General features: G+C 41.4%; 1 non-coding gene across 1 annotated transcript; it reads left to right on the top strand.

Moving 5' to 3' along the window:
• Positions 1–2,595: 2,595 nt before the first annotated feature.
• On the top strand, positions 2,596–2,670 carry Trnar-ucu. Its single transcript has one exon. It is a non-coding gene; the product is annotated as a tRNA-Arg (tRNA).
• Positions 2,671–8,127: the final 5,457 nt, after the last annotated feature.

Raw genomic sequence — 8,127 nt, 5'->3', positions numbered from 1 at the left:
AGAACGCCAGTTTTCTTTCTCCTGTTAACGACGTCCTCTTGAGTAGTCCCCGCCCGGAGATCCGAATGGGGGACTATTTTACCTCCGGAATACTTTACCCAAGAGGACGCCATCATCATTTAATCATGCAGTAAAGCTGCATGTCCTCGGGAAAAATTACGGCTGTACCAACAACATACGGAAAAGATTTACAAAGCTGGGTATTGTTTTGCAGACATCTCATAAAGAAAGTAGCTGTAAATCTGGGTTTCATCAGGCAGATTTTATGTAGAGATGAATGCTACTACGCCAGTGATGCCACTGTCAATAGACATTACTGTGCTCCAGCAAATCCTCACTGGTTATGACCACTTCATATGTGTATTACTGAAAAGAGTCTCAGCCTTGCTGTACCATGACGGCTTGAGACAAATATACTTCATAGTGATGCATCCCCATCTTCAGTATGGTATTGAGATAATGGAGGGAGGGGGGGGGGGGGGGGGGGGGGGAACAGAAGTTTACACAGCCAGGTTCTTCAGATTACATGAAAAGGCAGTAAGAGTGGTAGCCAAGGTAAAAAACCTTGTAGAGAAATCTTCAGAAAATATAAAATACAAACCATCTGCTCTATGTACATCCTACAGGCAATAATGTTTGTCCAACAAAATTCAGAATATAATGAAACAAATAGAAATTTACATAGGTATAATACATGGGGAAGGGAAACTTTTCACAGAATTGCAAGTCCACATTCTATAGGGACCATCTTTTATAACAGACTTCCATCTGACATACAACAGATACCACGTTTTATAACAGACTTCCATCTGACCTCACATGTGGTGTGGCATTCAAGGAGACCACAGCACTTGACTGGTTTATTTGGCTCCCAGACTAACTGGTCAGCTGTATTTGCAATTCATACAGAATGAGCTGAATCTTGGGATCTCCTAGAAGACATTGCACCCGAGTTAGCCATGAGGCACTGATTTCAGCATGATGGTGGGCTACTCCATTATTGTAGACGGGTTAGGTAATATCTCAACAATGTGTACTTTGAAGATTAGATAGGTTGTGGTGGTTGCATTCAGCGGCCAGTGAGATTGCCTGATTCAATGCCTTTGGATGGGGTTACATCAAAATGGAACTGGAAAATCCACATGTGTTAAAAGAATGAATTGTCATGCTTGCACTTCAGATCTGCAGAAACATTAAGAGGTGTCCATGCAAAGACCGAGCGATGCTTACGTCAGTGCACTGAACAAGGCAGACATGTGTTTGAACATTTGTATTATGAATAATGCAATTATAAAACTGTCAGTCTATAATATAGGCTTAAAGGAGCATCATTTATGATATTCATTATAGTCATTGTTCTTTATTGCAATCAAAGATATGATAGCATTTATGTAATATTGCCAGTTGTGAAGCACGAATTTGTGCCTTATGTGTTGTTAATAAATTAGCTGTCATATGTTGATATGCCTTGAAACAGATAATTAATATGCTTTGTCCCTTATGTTCATTGTTTTGGTCAGGGACAATCTGTCTTCTGCACAGACACCTTCCGTCAGTCCAGGAATCAAAGCCAGCACTTCTCCTACACCAAAGAAGTTTTCTAGCGACAAGCTGTAGGACCAGTTACAGCTGTAAAGTGTTTGTTTCTCACATTTAGCAGAGTCTCCTCTCTGTCGGTGTGGAGTCCCCTTTACTGTTCTGCTTAGGCAAACTTTTCAGCATCTGCAGTACTCAGGGTTAACTAAAGTCATTGGAGGACAGCATGCCTGGGCCACCAGGTATATACATACATCAAAAAAAGTTTTGCATCACCCCAGTTAACAGAATTCCTGAAGATATATGTTGACTGTGGATATTGTATCACGGACACAGTCCATTTGACTGTTCAGAGATGTCACTAAACCTGTCCAAAGATGTAAGCAACCATGCATGAGCAGTGCTTATTAGACAGAGGGGGTCCAACAGCCGATCAGTTCCAGTCATTCCACCAGGAAGAAGGTACGGGGCTCGTTTTGTCTGTAGTTCAACCATGCCTAGACAGTCAATACCGTGGTTCGATTGCATCCGCATTGTTACTTGGTGCCAGGAAGGGCTCTCAACGAGGGAAGAGTCCGGGCGTCTCAGAGTGAACCAAAGTGATGATGTTCGGACATGGAGAAGATACAGAGAGACAGGAACTGTCAATGACATCCCTTGCTCAGATCACCTGAGGGCAACTACTGCAGTGGATGACTGCTACCTATCAATCATGGCTCGGAGGAACCCTGACAGCAATGTCACCATGTTGAATAATGCTTTTATGGCTCAAACTGCATGATATGCAACCTCATATATGGAAACAGTAACTGTTCTCAAAATAACAGTTACTGTTTCCATAAATATAGTTAAAGGCTACCCAGCCATTGACTTTCATCTGTGCAAATGTGCACAGGTTGCCCAAACTCTTACGGGAATCGCCAAAGTGTGCACAAGTAATGAATGGGTGGGCAAATGTCTATAAGGTACAATACATATGTAGAATTGCGGACAGTTGGGAATGTGGGTCTCACAGGAAGCATGCAAGGATAAGTCCCTGCAGTCACGCCATTCATCTGTGCCCTCAGTGGCTCAGATGGATAGAGCGTCTGCCATCTAAGCAGGAGATCCTGGGTTCGAGTCCCGGTTGGGGCAAAAATTATCAGCTGTCCACATCGAGGTAAATCAACAACACCTGTTGGCAGCTGAGGGTTTCAGTTAGTCATCATTTATATGCAACTTCACTCCCGACATCCATGGCAAGGTCCACCTTTGCAACCACAACATCATGCAGCGCGGTACACATGGGCCCAACAACATGCCGAATGGACTGCTCAGGATTGGCATCACATTCTCTTCACCGATGAATGTCGCATATGCCTTCAACCGGACAATTGTCGGTTACGTGTTTGGAGGCAACCCGGTCAGACTGAACGCCTTAGACACACTGTCGAGTGAGTACAGCAAGGTGGAGGTTCCCTGATGATTTTGAGTGGCATTATGTGGGGCCAATGTGGGCAGCTGGTGGTCACGGAAGGCGCTGTAATGGCTGTAGGATATGTGAATGCCATCCTCCAACCGATAGTGCAACCGAATCAGCAGCATATTGGCAAAGCATTTGTCTTAATGGATGACAATTCGGGCCCTCATCATGCACCTCTTGTGAATGACTTCCTTCAGGATAACGACATCGCTCGACTAGAGTGGCCAGCATGTTCTCCAGACATGAACCCTATCGAACATGCTTGGGATAGATTGAAAAGGGCTGTTTATGGACGACGTGACCCACCAACCACTTTGAGGGATACACGCCGATTGCTGTTGAAGAGTGGGACAATCTGGACTGACAGTGCCTTGATGAACTTGTGGATAGTATGCCATGATGAATGCAGGCATGCATCAATGCAAGAGGGTGTGCTATTGGGTATGGGAGATCCTGCAGTGTACAGCAATCTGGGCCACTGTATGTGGGTACAACATGCAATGTGTGGTTTTCATGAGCAGTAAAAGGGGCGGAAATGATGTTTACGTTGATCTGTATTCCAATTTTCTGTACAGGTTCCGGAACTCTCGAAACGGAGGTGATGCAAGACTTTTTTTGATGTGTGCATAATAATTGTTTCCTAGCTCCATTAAACAACAAAGACTATCCCACATCTGACAATCAGATCCAGTTTAAGGTCATGGGACATAAGCCACACTTGGGGCACCAAGCTGAAAGGTGCCACAAGTGTACAACTTTTATACAGGATATATTGCAATTAGTAGCAGTCACAAAGCTGACATGGGTGTCAGGGGCAACTGAGTGCAAGACCTGTATACAGAATGTATCACAATTAACAGCAAGAAATGACACAGGTAAAAATGTATGGGTGGAAGGGGAGGGCATCAAATGACAAGTGTGGAAAAATGATCTCAAACCAGCACTGCATATAATATTCTAAATTTCCCAAACAAAGATGTCATAAGGCAAACCCCTCCCACATGCACAAAAAAATCTGGAATGAAAACATCAGCTCCACTTCAAACACATATACTTGAAAATCAACCCTTTTGTGAGGATAAACCCGGGAAATGGCAACTTCTTCCATTTCTCACTGCTCACTTTGATTTGACTTTTATTTAATTCTATAGGCTTATATCATGTACAGTGTGTGTATGTGCTACATGGGGCACATGAATGAAAAATATTATCATCACATTTGAATAGACTTTCAAACTCCAGTGATTACAAAGAAGGGCATTTACAATTTCAATTTATTTAACATCAAAATATTTCTTTTCCACTGGATAGACTTTGAGCTTCTTTGTAGAGTTACTGTCATGCATATTTTTGGGCAGATGTATATGAACTTCATACCAGAAAACGCATTGTCACTTGGTGGAGTGAAATATAGTTGATTCTCCATACTTTCTGATTATGGACACTTCAAACTGTTATCCAGTCTGAATTATTTTCTTCTTCTGTTCATATTTAGGATGTATATAAATGAATGGTGTGATTTCAAAAATTAATAAGAAGTTGATTTATTATTTTATATGAGCAAAGCATAAGCAGTGGCAACTGTACAAGTTTTTGATATGTTAATCACAGTTCGCCAACATGTGCATCCTTGGTCACACAACATACATCTACACAGTAATCATATCCTTCCCATACTTAGAATAGAATAGGAGTTTATTCTCTTGTAACATACAATTTCAAGCCATTGACTTAATGTACATGAGGCACGTCAAAACACAAAAACTGGTTTACAGTTTTCTTTATAATATCAGTAACATAATATGCAGAACTGAATAATTATTTAATTAAACAACCAATAATTTTTCTTCAAAAGTAACAAACCTTTGAAAATTAACAGTCCTATATACTTGTTCTCTCCTGATCAAATTTTCAGGTTGTCACTTATGAATTCTTCTACTGAATAGTAACATTTCTGCACTGGTTTCTCATATACGGATTTTTCCAATGTTTCTATTGTAGCATGTCCTCTGTGAGGGTCTGCAGTGCTTTCTTTATCTGATCACATGCTTCCTCAAGGGGCTCAACCATTGGAGCTGTACATAAATTCAGTTTCAGACCCCCGAAAAAGAAATTGCAGGGTGTTAAACCCAATGAACAAGGTGGCCAAGGGAAAAGGTTGTTGTCTGCTGTTGCAACAAGTCTGACCCAGTGTTGGTGATGAATATGATTAAGAAGTCTTGTACATTTCTGTGAAAGTGGGGAGGAGCATCAGAAACATAGAAGCAGATATCCTCGGTGTAACAAAGCAGCTTAAATCACTTAATAAAGGCAAGGCCTCCGGTCCAGATTGCATACCAGTCAGGTTCCTCTCAGAGTATGCTGATAATATAGGTCCATATTTAGCAATTATATACAACCACTCGCTCACAGAAAGATAAGTACCTAAAGACTGGAAAATTGCTCAAGTCATACTAATACCCAAAAAGGGAAGTAGGAGTAATCCGCTGAATTACAGGCCTATACCACTAATGTCGATTTGCAGTAGGGTTTTAGAAAATATACTGTATTCGAACATTATGAAGTACCTCGAAGAAAATGATTTATTGACATTGAGTCAGCACAGATTCAGAAAACATCGTTCTTGTGAAACACAACTAGCTCTTTATACTTATGAAGTAATAAGTGCTATCGACAGGAGATGTCAAATTGATTCCATATTTTTAGATTTCCAGAAGGCTTTCAACACCATTCCTCACAAGCGTCTTCTAATCAAACTGCGTGCCTATGGAGTATCGCCTCAATTGTACTACTGGATTCATGATTTCCTGTCAGAAAAGTCACAGTTCGTAGTAATAGACGGAAAGTAAAACAGAAGTAATATCCAGCGTTCCCCAAGGAAGTGTTATAGGCCCTCTATTGTTCCTGATCTCTATTAACAACATAGGAGACAATCTGAGTAGCCATCTTAGATTGTTTGCAGATGACGCTGTCATTTACCGTCTTGTAAAGTCATCAGATGATCAAAACGACCTGCAAAATGATTTAGCTAAGATATCTGTATGGTGCGAAAAGTGGCAATTGACCCTGAATAAAGAAAAGTGTGAAGTTATTCACATGAGTACTAAAAGAAATCCACTAAATTTCGATTACGCAAAAAGTCACACAAATCTGAGGGCTGTAAATTCAACTAAATACTTAGGGATTACAGTTACAAATAACCTAAATTGGAACGATTACATAGATAATATTGTGGGTAGAGCAAACCAAAGACTATGATTCATTGGCAGAACACTTAGAAGGTGCAACAGGTCTACCAAAGAGACTGCTTACACCACGCTTGTCCGCCGTATTCTGGAGTATTGCTGTGCGGTGTGGGATCCGTATCAGGTGGGACTGACAGATGACATCGAAAAAGTACAAAGAAGGGCAGCTCGTTTTGTATTATCACAAAATAGGGGAGATAGTGACACCGACATGATGCGTGAATTGGAGTGGCAATCATTAAAACAAAGGCGTTTTCATTGCGATGGGATCTTCTCATGAAATTTCAATCACCAGTTTTCTCCTCCGATTGCGAAAAAATTCTGTTGGCACCCACCTACATAGGGAGAAATGATCATCACGATAAAATAAGAGAAATCAGTGCTTGCACGAAAAAATTTAAGTGCTTGTTTTTCCCGCGTGCCGTTCGAGAGTGGAATGGTAGAGAGACAGCATGGAGGTGGTTCATTGAACCCTCTGCCAGGCACTTTATTGTGAATAGCAGAGTAATCACGTTGATGTAGATGTAGATGTAGAGATCCAGTTACAAAATGCTATCACCATAACTGGTGTTCAGCTGGGTAACAACCAGGTTTTCGACATGTGTCAAGAAAAATAGTGCACTTTCTCACACGACACCACACAGAAAAGATATGCTTCTGGAGAGTCAGTGTGATGCTCCATCAGCATGTGTAGTTTCTCACTTCCCCAGATGAGAGCACTTTGTGTGTTCACCTTGTCATGTACACAGTGCTTCATCACAGAAAATGTGTCTTTGTACAAAATCAGCATCCTCCATTTCTAACTACAGCTATGCACAAAAGACACACTTTTCGCTTTGTCTGCTAGTGTAAGGGCCTGCATTAATCCCACTCTGTATAGTTTCAAACATAGTCGCTTATGCAACATCTCCTATACTGTAATCTTCAGCACAGCTTCCTGCGTGCCTTACTAAGTGACTTGCGAGGACTTCAGAGAGTGCCTTGCACACTCTTTCAACGCTTGCATCAGACACACGAGCTCTTCCCCTTACAAAGGCATCCAGTTTCCATGAACTGTCAGTACCAACTACCCTTGTTATTCTTGTGTGGTGGATCATTCCTAAACCATGTATGAAACTCACACTGCACTGTAACCACAGATCTGAACACCTTGAAACTGAGCACTCAGAAAGTGTTTTCTTGCTGCAGCAGCATCTTGGAAACTGATGCTGTGCCTGTGCAGAAAACATGACAAGCAAACAGTGGGTAGTGCATAAAATGTTGACAGTTGCCACTGCTCATGGCATATGATTTGCACATATAAAATAATAAATTGATTTACGAGCTGTGTGGAAAAAGTAATAAGATTAATTTTTTTCTCTACAAAATTTTCATTTGTTTTCAAATAACAATATTCTCCCTGTCAAAGTAGTTCCCTTTGGCAGCTATACACCAGCAGAGTCATTGTTCCCCAGTTTGGTAGCACCACTAAGAGGCTTCAACTGATGGTACCTTTAACACGTCGGTCACATTCTTTTGAATATTCTCCAGAGCCCCAAAATGACACCCTTCTAAGATATTTCAGGAAAATATAAAGTCAGAACGGCTCAGATAAGGTGAATAGGGGGGGGGGCTGTAGAACATTGAGAATGCCTTTTGAGGTCAAAAATTCCACGGCGGTAGTGGCCGTGTGACATGGGACATTGTCACGATGCAGCATCCACTTGTTTGCAAGGCCGGTCTCACCCGATTCATGCTTTTCCTGAGCCTTTTGAGGATACCTTTTTGAAATACGTGGTTGATAGTTTGCCCTGGAGGAACAAATTCTCTATGCACGCTATGCCTACTGTCAAAAGAGCAAATCAGCATTGTTTTGATCTACATTTGCTGATTCATGCATTTTCG

Source organism: Schistocerca americana, chromosome 11, assembly GCF_021461395.2.
Source record: "Schistocerca americana isolate TAMUIC-IGC-003095 chromosome 11, iqSchAmer2.1, whole genome shotgun sequence".
NCBI classification, from domain to species: domain Eukaryota; kingdom Metazoa; phylum Arthropoda; class Insecta; order Orthoptera; family Acrididae; genus Schistocerca; species Schistocerca americana.
Note: the sequence above shows the minus strand (reverse complement) of the source record. Positions and strands in the feature narration are given on the sequence as shown.